The sequence below is a fragment of the Ixodes scapularis genome, unplaced genomic scaffold (genome assembly GCF_016920785.2).
Source record: "Ixodes scapularis isolate PalLabHiFi unplaced genomic scaffold, ASM1692078v2 PGA_scaffold0__279_contigs__length_252992795, whole genome shotgun sequence".
Classification (NCBI taxonomy): Eukaryota; Metazoa; Arthropoda; class Arachnida; order Ixodida; family Ixodidae; genus Ixodes; species Ixodes scapularis.
In genome coordinates, this window is record NW_024609835.1 from 229,885,952 (window position 1) to 229,895,262 (window position 9,311).

At 44.7% G+C, this 9,311-nt stretch overlaps 1 pseudogene; it reads left to right on the forward strand.

Moving 5' to 3' along the window:
* Positions 1–5,843, forward strand: part of LOC120845327 — a 29,393-nt pseudogene extending 23,550 nt beyond the window's left edge.
* Positions 5,844–9,311: the final 3,468 nt, after the last annotated feature.

The window sequence follows — 9,311 nt, forward strand, 5'->3', positions numbered from 1 at the left end:
CGGCAACGTTCAGGGGAATGGAATGTGAATGGAATTAGATGCCTTTTGTACGGAATGGAATGGGAATAAAATGTGCGAGGTTCTTTATATATGTTTATTTTTATTTTTTTTTACGTTTAGCTATACCGTGCCAGTCAGGGAGTCGGTTGTTCAGAAATAAAATGAGCGGGAAACTGCGAACCCGCGTAAGACCCTAACAGACTTATACGCAAAAAAATTCAATAAAAAAACAAGCGTCAAAGCAAAGAACAGAGGTCGGAAGGGGGGGGGGGGGGCGGTGGCGCTTTTCACCAGTGAAGTTCAACACATATCCAAATGCGTCTGCGCCTGTAATATTGCACGGCTCAAGGCTACGTCATCAGCCGACGGGAACGTGATCCGCTGCTCTGGTAATCCGATACCCAGGAAGGAGGCCAGACGTGGCCTTGCTGTGCGGATCCAGACTTCGTATACCTGCGACTCGTTTCGAGCGCGCTGTTTCTCGGAGTGCTCGCACCTCTGCCGGCCATCTCAGGTCGCAATCCACGAGGTCTCCGTTTGAATGATGCTAGGCGAAACTTGAAGACTGCCCTGACTGCCATTCATGCGTTGGACGCAGAGAGTCGACAAAAAGGACCGTCACAACAGGGATGCCACCGTATCGATTTTTCAACCGTAACAGAAGATAAGACACGTGCTTCAGGATGCTTCCGGTGGTCCACTTTTCTCGAAAATTCAAAATGCAACAGCCTGTACGGTCTTTAACGAGGTCACCTACAACGAAAGTACGTATTGTCCTTTCATAGAGCAGCGCGGGTAAAGTTTCATGTTCAAGAAAACACCTACAGATTCAAGAATACTTGTTCATCCCACCGTGACGTCACGTGAGCAGTGCTAACAGGGGAGCCCTTATTGGACAGGGAATCGTTGATGTTTTGATGGAATTCATTTAGAGGTCGAAGTCTTTTCGCATCACTGGTCAGTCAGACAGGATGCCAGGGAAGGGACCGCGGTCAATCCTTGATGGAATGTTTGTTTTAAACCCATTGACTTAAGGACTCTTCGTCCGGAGCCAATACATTCAAGGCGAAGTGCAAAGAGTGCGGAAAAGTAATTTCGTTCACCAAAAAAAAAAATAAAACTTCCACTTCAAATTTAAAGCCTCATCTCAGTTGGCGTCTCAAACAAATTTTAAAAATGAATTGTATTATCAGTATTAATACTTCTGCCCTCCCTAAAATGTATTCTTGTATTTGTATTTCTAAAAGCTTTTTGCCTCTTTTTAAAATGCATTTCCGATACGTATCGCGATACATTTTTACAGATATATTTGAGACTTCAGTATCAGTATCTTAGCAACTATTTTCATCTATCCCAGTATTTGTATTTCAAAATACATTTTTGAATATTTCTGCCCAACCCCGCAACGTAATGCAGCTGTCAAGTGACACTTTTAACGTTTAGGAATTAGAGGAATGGAGTGGAACGATTCAGCCATTCCAGGAGTGGGAATGGACCCAGTGTCCCATTCCTAGGAGTTGAAAGGAATGAAATTATCAAAAAACTCGAATTCCCCGAAATGGAATTGGAATGGAAGGGGGGTGCCCATTCCGCAACACTGATATATATATATATATATATATATATATATATATATATATATATATATATCTATATATGTTTGTGTGTGTTTTCTTACATTAAGCCAATATCACAAGTGCACCATTTCATTTCATGGCTGTAATTGTGGCTATTGTTGCTCTGCTGCTGTACCGCTGTAACGGGGACTGGAACCTTGCCAGGCGGCTTTGGTCGCCTTGTTCTCCAGCTTCCCTGAATCCTGGTCTAAATAAAGAAAAAAAAAACATTGACCATTATATGCCACTGTGTTCTTGCAATCTCGATAAGTCAATAGTACTAACAGGCTAACACTGACCATGATAAGCTCACGCTCAGGCAACATTGGCAAGCCAATGGTAGAAACAGGCCAACAGTGTCCATTTTATGCCAGTCCCCATGATATATTAGAGTGCCGATGCTACTGACAGGCCAACGTTTACTATGTTAGCCTAGTGTTCATTCAATGTTAGCAAGCCAAGTACACTCGAAGGCCAACGTTGACCACTTTATGCCAATATTCATCTATCATTCGCAAGCCAAAGCTATAGTCAGGCGAAGATGGCCAATTTTATGCCAATGTGCAGTCAATAGTCACAAGGCAGTACAATTGACAAGCCAATATTGCACATTTTATGGCAGTGTTTTTCCAATATTTGTAAGAAAATATAACCAACAGCCCAAGCGTCCTCATCTTAGGCCAATGTGCATCCAATATTGGTTGGTCAGTTGATAAGCTGGGCCATCACTAAAGATTCTATATAATGGCATAGACAACTTTCGGAACTGTTTGGCTGAAGTAGATCATCATTATACCTTTTTTGTGCCAATGCTCTTATAATATTAGCCCAACATCATTTGCTGCGTGGGATATGGTTTGTTAAATAGCAAATATTGCAGCTGTGAGTGAAACCTGATACTTAAAAAAAAAAAAAAACGGTGTCTAGTTTGCCTTAGTCTTCGTTCCCAGATACTTGTATCGAATTGTGGCCTTTGCGAGTTCTGTTCCGACCACTAAGAAGCACGCGAAAGAGCCCAATAACGCAACTTATCTCGCCACCTGGGTCTCCTTCTACAAAATAAATTTGGTCTGCTATGGCTAGCGTCGCTGTGGGAGGGACACTGTATTTTAACTCAAAATGCGTTTATTGGCTGGAGTTCATGTGAAAATTTAACGCTTTACAGTGACAAAAAAGGGCCATTTGGGACGCCCAGATAATATAAAAAAACGCAGAGCCAATGGGATGCAGCGCATATCACACAGAGCTTAAAGAAAGCATATTTATTGATAACAATTCATACACATTATATAACTAGGAACATTTATTCCCAACCAGCAAGATGTCCCACGAGGGCACTGAAAAGGATTTGCTCCCCGTACTACGCGATCTGCTGTCATATGTCTTTGCTAGGCGCCACATAATGTATATGGAAAAGAGCCCCAACAGCTGGACTAAGTAGGACTTGTCGACGGTCGCCCGCGGTATTACCCGGGTGTCGGCGGCCAAGGATGATTTGTCCACCATAATTTGTCTACCATACTTAGTCCGCAGGCCATCATCGTAGCGAATCATACTTTGTGCTCAGTCGACTGTCGGCGGCAAGTTGCATTTAGTCAGCAGGCGACCGACGTCGGCGAGTTATACTTAGTCCAGTATAGATAAACCGCGGACGACTGTCGGCAGCGAGTCACGCTTAGTACAGTCCACTTTGTCTGCGGACAAGGGTTGGCATCAAGTTAAGCTTATTCAAGTACACTTAGTCAGCCGGTGACCGCCGGTAGAAAGAAATGCTTAGTCCAGCATACTTTTTCCGCAGACGACCACTGACGGTGTGTCACACAGTGATAATTAGTCTCAAGGTCGTCGTTGGCGGTGAGTCATAGCTAATCATACATAACTAGTCCGAAGAAACCGTCGGCAGGCGCAGCTGGCTCCGAAATAAATAAATTTAGTTCTTCTCGTAGATTTACAAATTCGCATGATAGTTAATAACCAGGGTTACTAGATTACCTCAGTTTTAGAACTTCCACAGATGGGGGGTACCAAACTCTCTCACACTCTTCAATCAATCTCCCCTCGTTTGAGGCTCCATCTAGGTTTTTTGTTCATAAACTGTGTTCCATTCAGTTGGACTTTGTGCTTTAAAACATAGCTATTCTAATGAATACACGGCAGTTACGATAGCAGCCCCGTCGGTGTGTCGAAGGACAGCCTCATTAACACTGGAGGTTGAACCGCAATCGCGAAGTAGTTGCGAACGCGGTTGCTTAAAGACTGAGTGCAGTTTTACGCGCATTTGATGGTGAAAAGGAGCGGATGCGCTTTGCGGTTTCGATTGGAACGCCCGTGTGGACGCAGCAGATGGGAAACGAGCAGCAGGTACTGCTCATGCAAGAAGCCTCTATGAGCAGATCTGTTAATGAGCTAATTTAGTAACGCTTATCATAACGTAACAAGAGATAGCGCTGGGGGCGCAAAATATCACAGCTTGAGGCAACATTCAGTAAAAAGCGTAAGCGGCACGATGAACCTCTTCCCCTCGCGATTAGTTTAGTTGCCACAAGTTTTCACTTGAAATAAAAAAGCGCTAAAATTAAAGGCGCTACACGCACCCACAAAGGACCAGACCCCGTGAAAATCTTATTAAATCTTGCTCGGAAAAACAATCTACACATGAACACATTTAAGTCTGTCTTTATTATGCACATTAACCTTGAGAACACTAGTGTGTCGCACGCGAGGTTGAGCCATAACCACGCTGTCGGTAAACAAGCATCGATAGTCATAACCTGCACGCAATGCATGCGTCCCAGGCTATATCGAACTAATGAAGGCAAGTTTTTTATAGAGAAACGCGCAAACGCAGTTTGCAAAGCATGCAATGGCAGACATCACCATCGAAATGTCGTCTACTGAAGTAAACGCGTCGGCACTAGCCAGAGTATTGCATTCCTTTGTGGACGTGGACGTTGAGTGTGAACAGCAAACCACTGGCCCACACCTAGCGCTTTTGAGGAGGCGTCGTGCGCACTCGGGCCTGATACGTATTATAAATAAAAAAATTCCACGAGTAAAGCGAGTGGTGTCCGCATGCAGCGCGGTTTGTATGGAAGCCTCGATCGTAGCCCAAGAGAGCGGTGCCGCATTGTTTGCGGACGACATTCGGAAGATAGCGCGGCTGAAGCTGCCATTAGACGCTTAGTTTTCGTGCCCGCCTATTGATATTCGGGCACCATAGCGGACGAACTTTATTTTTCAAAAGGAGACGGTGGTGGGAACAGGTCGGGTGCGTACATGGGAGTTTTCGCCGTGCTTTTTAATGAGAGGAACGTGAACAGAAAGTTCGAAATGAAAACATAAAGCAGAAGGCTGATTTTGTTTTGCTGCTTATAATATTGCCACGAACCTTACACACAAAAAAAAAATGATTTTGGGATATTTGACGGCTGGTTTGTTTTCCCTTGGAACACAAGGCTAAAGTACCAAACGGTCAAAGAGAATGAAATTCGTTGATCAGGCGGCTGCAGTGTTTTTTTTATATTTATAATTGTTTCATTTACCTTTGTAGGTGTCGTTGGAAAGAACATGATGAAATGTGATAAGGTTTGGGGGTATTGCATTGCTCTAGAAAATTTGGCGCTCAATAATTTTGAGTATGCTTCTAGATTTGTAAAATGCTGACTAATAATAGCTTGATTTGAATGTGCAGTTGTCATTACATTATCTAAATTATCTATTAGTCTTACGCTGAGTTTGTTGGGACGTTCTGTGCAGGTGTGGCACGGTTGCGATGGTGATCACCATTATCATCCTGATCCTGTCCAACGTCATCGCAAAGATTCTCTTCCATAAACAAAGTTCTCAAGACTGTTTCCAAGTTTCCTTGGTCACTGGACAAGTAATGGGTCTTCCAGTAAATTTCCAACACGCCGGACATACTTACCACACCACGGCTTTCCTGGGTATTCCCTTTGCTGACAACACGGGAGGAACAAGACGTTTCAAAAAGCCCAATATTTACCACGGCTGGGAAGGTGTGTTTAACGCAACGTACACGCGAAAACCCTGCTGTCAACGTATCATGAAAGGACAAGAAAAATATATTTCAGCTCTGGCCAACAATACCGAGGATTGCCTTCACTTGAACATCTGGGTTCCGACAGATTGCATGCAGAGAATCCAAAAAATACCAGTCATGTTTTGGGTATATGGAGGTGGCTTTGTATTTGGAGGAAACAATATTGACGTCTACGATGGCCGCTATATTGCGGGGTTTGGAAATTTAATCGTTGTAGTACCCAACTACCGTGTTGGTTCGTTCGGGTTTCTCAATGCTCAGACAGAGGATGTGCCTGGAAACATGGGAATGCACGATGTGATTGCGGCGTATCGCTGGGTACGGGACCATATTGGCAGCTTTGGAGGAGACAGAGAAAACATTATCCTCGCTGGACAAAGTGCGGGGTCTATAATCTCTGGACTCCTTATGATCAGTCCCGCATTTCCGTTAACATTATTTTCTAAAGCGTACCTCATGAGTGGCTCAGTGTTCACTCTGCTGCCTGAAAATTCAAATGACTCAGCAGCCGAAAACTTCGAGAAGTTCGCCAAAGAAGCCAACTGTTGGATGACAACGACAGCGGAATCGTTGTATTGTCTACGAGCGAGGACAAGTGCGGAAATCATAGCCGCAGAACACAGCACAAAACAAATGTTCTCACCAAGCCACTACGACGAAATCCTACCCAGTGACATAAATACTCTCTTTAACAATGTAAATGCTACAAACAAAACTATTTTACTTTCAACAACTCGTTTAGACGGAAGCGACTTTTTTGAGTCCCTATTCAAGGACGTAGTTGACCAGGGGCTGAAAGTGATACCCTCCACTCTTAAAAGCAAATATCCCTCATTTTTTAAGAATGTGAGTCCGAATATGATCGATTGGATGCTTGCATCTTTTGGAGGTGTCTACAACATATCTCAAGATGAAGATATGGGCTGGAGAGAGATTTTTACAGATGTCTTGTTTCGGTGTCCGATGGAATCCATGGGAAAGGAGTTCGACAACAAGGGCGCCACTGTATTCTTCCAAGAGTTTTGGCCCAAGCCTTCTTTCCGCAATTCAAGTGTGGAGCACGCTTCCCATGCTGACGACGTCTTCATGTTATTCGGATATCCATTCCTCTACCCGTCTCTCGCCACGGACATTGAACGACAAACTTCTCTTCGAATGATTGAGACATTGGCTGCCTTCTCCAGAAATGGGTGAGTGTTTCGATGTTTCGTTGAATGAATTATTCGCTTAATCGAGAGGTGCTATCATCTAAATGGAATCGTTTGGAGCAAATTACATCCTTTTAATTGAAAAAGTGGTGGCAAACCATTTAGAGCTATGAAAGATTATATAAGGAATTACATTGTCGGCATGTGTTTTGTAATAAAAAGCGAAAGAAACACCATTTTCCTTATTGAAGAGCGATTAATTAAACGGTGACGTTGTTTCGGCTAACTGTGTCGCGCAGTGTCGCTGCAAAATCTAATTGGCAGGTTATTTATTTGGATTTCAATAACTAACCTGTCAATATTCCCAAAATGAAGTAACACACGATTAACATTAGTTTTCATTCATAGTAATGTTAAATTAATGTCAACAAATTAGTGTTGCTGTCGACTTGACGATTCCGGGGCTCCACTTGGTACTAGGATGGTAGTTTCGAAACCACACTTGTTGTCCTGGACGAAAAGGATTAGTTTCTGGTTGACTGCAAGGTGTAGGTAATGAAGGCAAGGCGGCGTCCAGACGTGAACATAGATCGAAGCCGTGTAAGCGCTGAAATGGGGAACGATCGTCTTTGCCGGAAGTGCGACGATTCTCATGCAGGGATCGCGCTACCCGATTCACCATGTTGCCCTTGCTCAGCCACTGTGGCCCTTCGTTTACCGTGGGGACAGCTCGCTCGGCGAGACCGTTTGACTGGGGGAAATAGGGAGGTGACCAGAGCTGTCGATATTGTTCCGCTCGCAGAATCTTTCGAACTCTGCTCTGACGAACAGGGGACAATTATCCGAAATAATAGTACACGGTATTCCGAACTGGCTGAACACGGACTGTAACGCGGACGTGTTGGCTTCACCTTACGTGCAAATGAGTGGAACTGCTTCGATCCACTGGTTGTGGCAGTCTACGACAACCAACGACATGAATCTGTCTAATGGGCCGCCGAAGTCCGCGTGTACTCTGGGCCATTTCTAGTTTGTCTCCGGCCAAGGAACAGGAACTCTTGCCGGTGGCATCAGAGCAACTTCGGCACATTTTGGGCAAATACGAGAGAAATAATAAGTCGCTTAGATCAAAGGGGCGATGGACACTTCTTTCAATTGTCTCTTTGTTTTAAGTGTAATACTTTTCTGTCTTCGTTGTCTAACAACCAACTCGCTCCCAGTATATACTCATATTTCGGGCCATTGACAGACCATATGCTTCAAATCTTATTCAATTCCGGAATACCATATAATGCACCTAGCTAATACCTTCATGGCGTATGCGACGCGGTGGCTTTCATGCGGAAGAGCACGTACAGTCTTCCGAATTTTCTGTGGTATCACAACTCGCGACCCCCCCCCCCCCCCCCACCAAAAAAAAAACTTGTGCGAGGCAGTTAGGTCGTTTCGCCTTTCCAGGTAGGGTCTCAGGGTTAACTCCCTTCAATGATTCTTCGAAGGACAGGAGACACTCTGAATTTATATTGGGACTTGCCTTACGTCGCTGTCCTCAGGGTTCAGCTGCTGCAGGTACGCCGTCGAAAAAAGTATTCATAGAGCTGCTCCATCAGAAGGACGTACTCTGGCAGCTCCTTGGTTGACGAGTCCTCTTCTGCTTTGCACGGCAGCCGACTGAAGGCGTCCGCATTCAGGATCTCGGTACCTTTTCAATACACGAAACTGTAAGATAAAGCTGGTAGTAGCAACGACCATCGTTTATACGAGCGATGGCCATCGATGGAATTTTCCGATCTGGACGAAAAAGGACAATCAACTACTTGTAATGGGGGACCAACGTGAAATGGTGCCCCAGCAAGAACTGTCGAAACTTGGTCACCCCAAAATGACAGCCAGCGCCTCCCTTTCGAGGTGAGCGTAATTCCGCTCGGTCACGGATAAGTGGCGTGAACGAAAGCCAATTCGTCGATATTCGCTCCCGACTTTTACTGGCTATACCGCCCCAATGTCGTATGGCGTCGCGTCACACTCTACCCTAAGAGGCTTGTTGTGATCAGAGTGAGCAATAGCATTCACGTTTTTCAAAACTGTTTTCCTACTTTTGAAAGCCTTGTTGGCGGCGCTAGACCAGTTCGCCTTCATGCTTTTCACCAAGAATGCAAAAAAGCGGAGCTAACAAGCTCGACGTGTTCGGCAGGAAGCTCCAGTAATACGTCATGAGACCCAGATAGGACCATAGTTCCGAAACATTTCTGTGGTCGAGGAGCTCGCATGACCATTCCAGATTCTCCTAATTCCGATAAAGACCTGATGAATCTATTTTGTGTCTCAGGTTGTTGACTTCTTCCTGACGGAACTTAAACTTGTCTTCGTTGAGCTTGACCCGGTGCTTCCGCAGCCTCTGTAGCACTTGCCGCAGCGTTGAATCGCCTTGCTGCTCGGCCGCCATTACGTTGTCTAGGTTGACCTGAACCACCTAAAGATATTTTA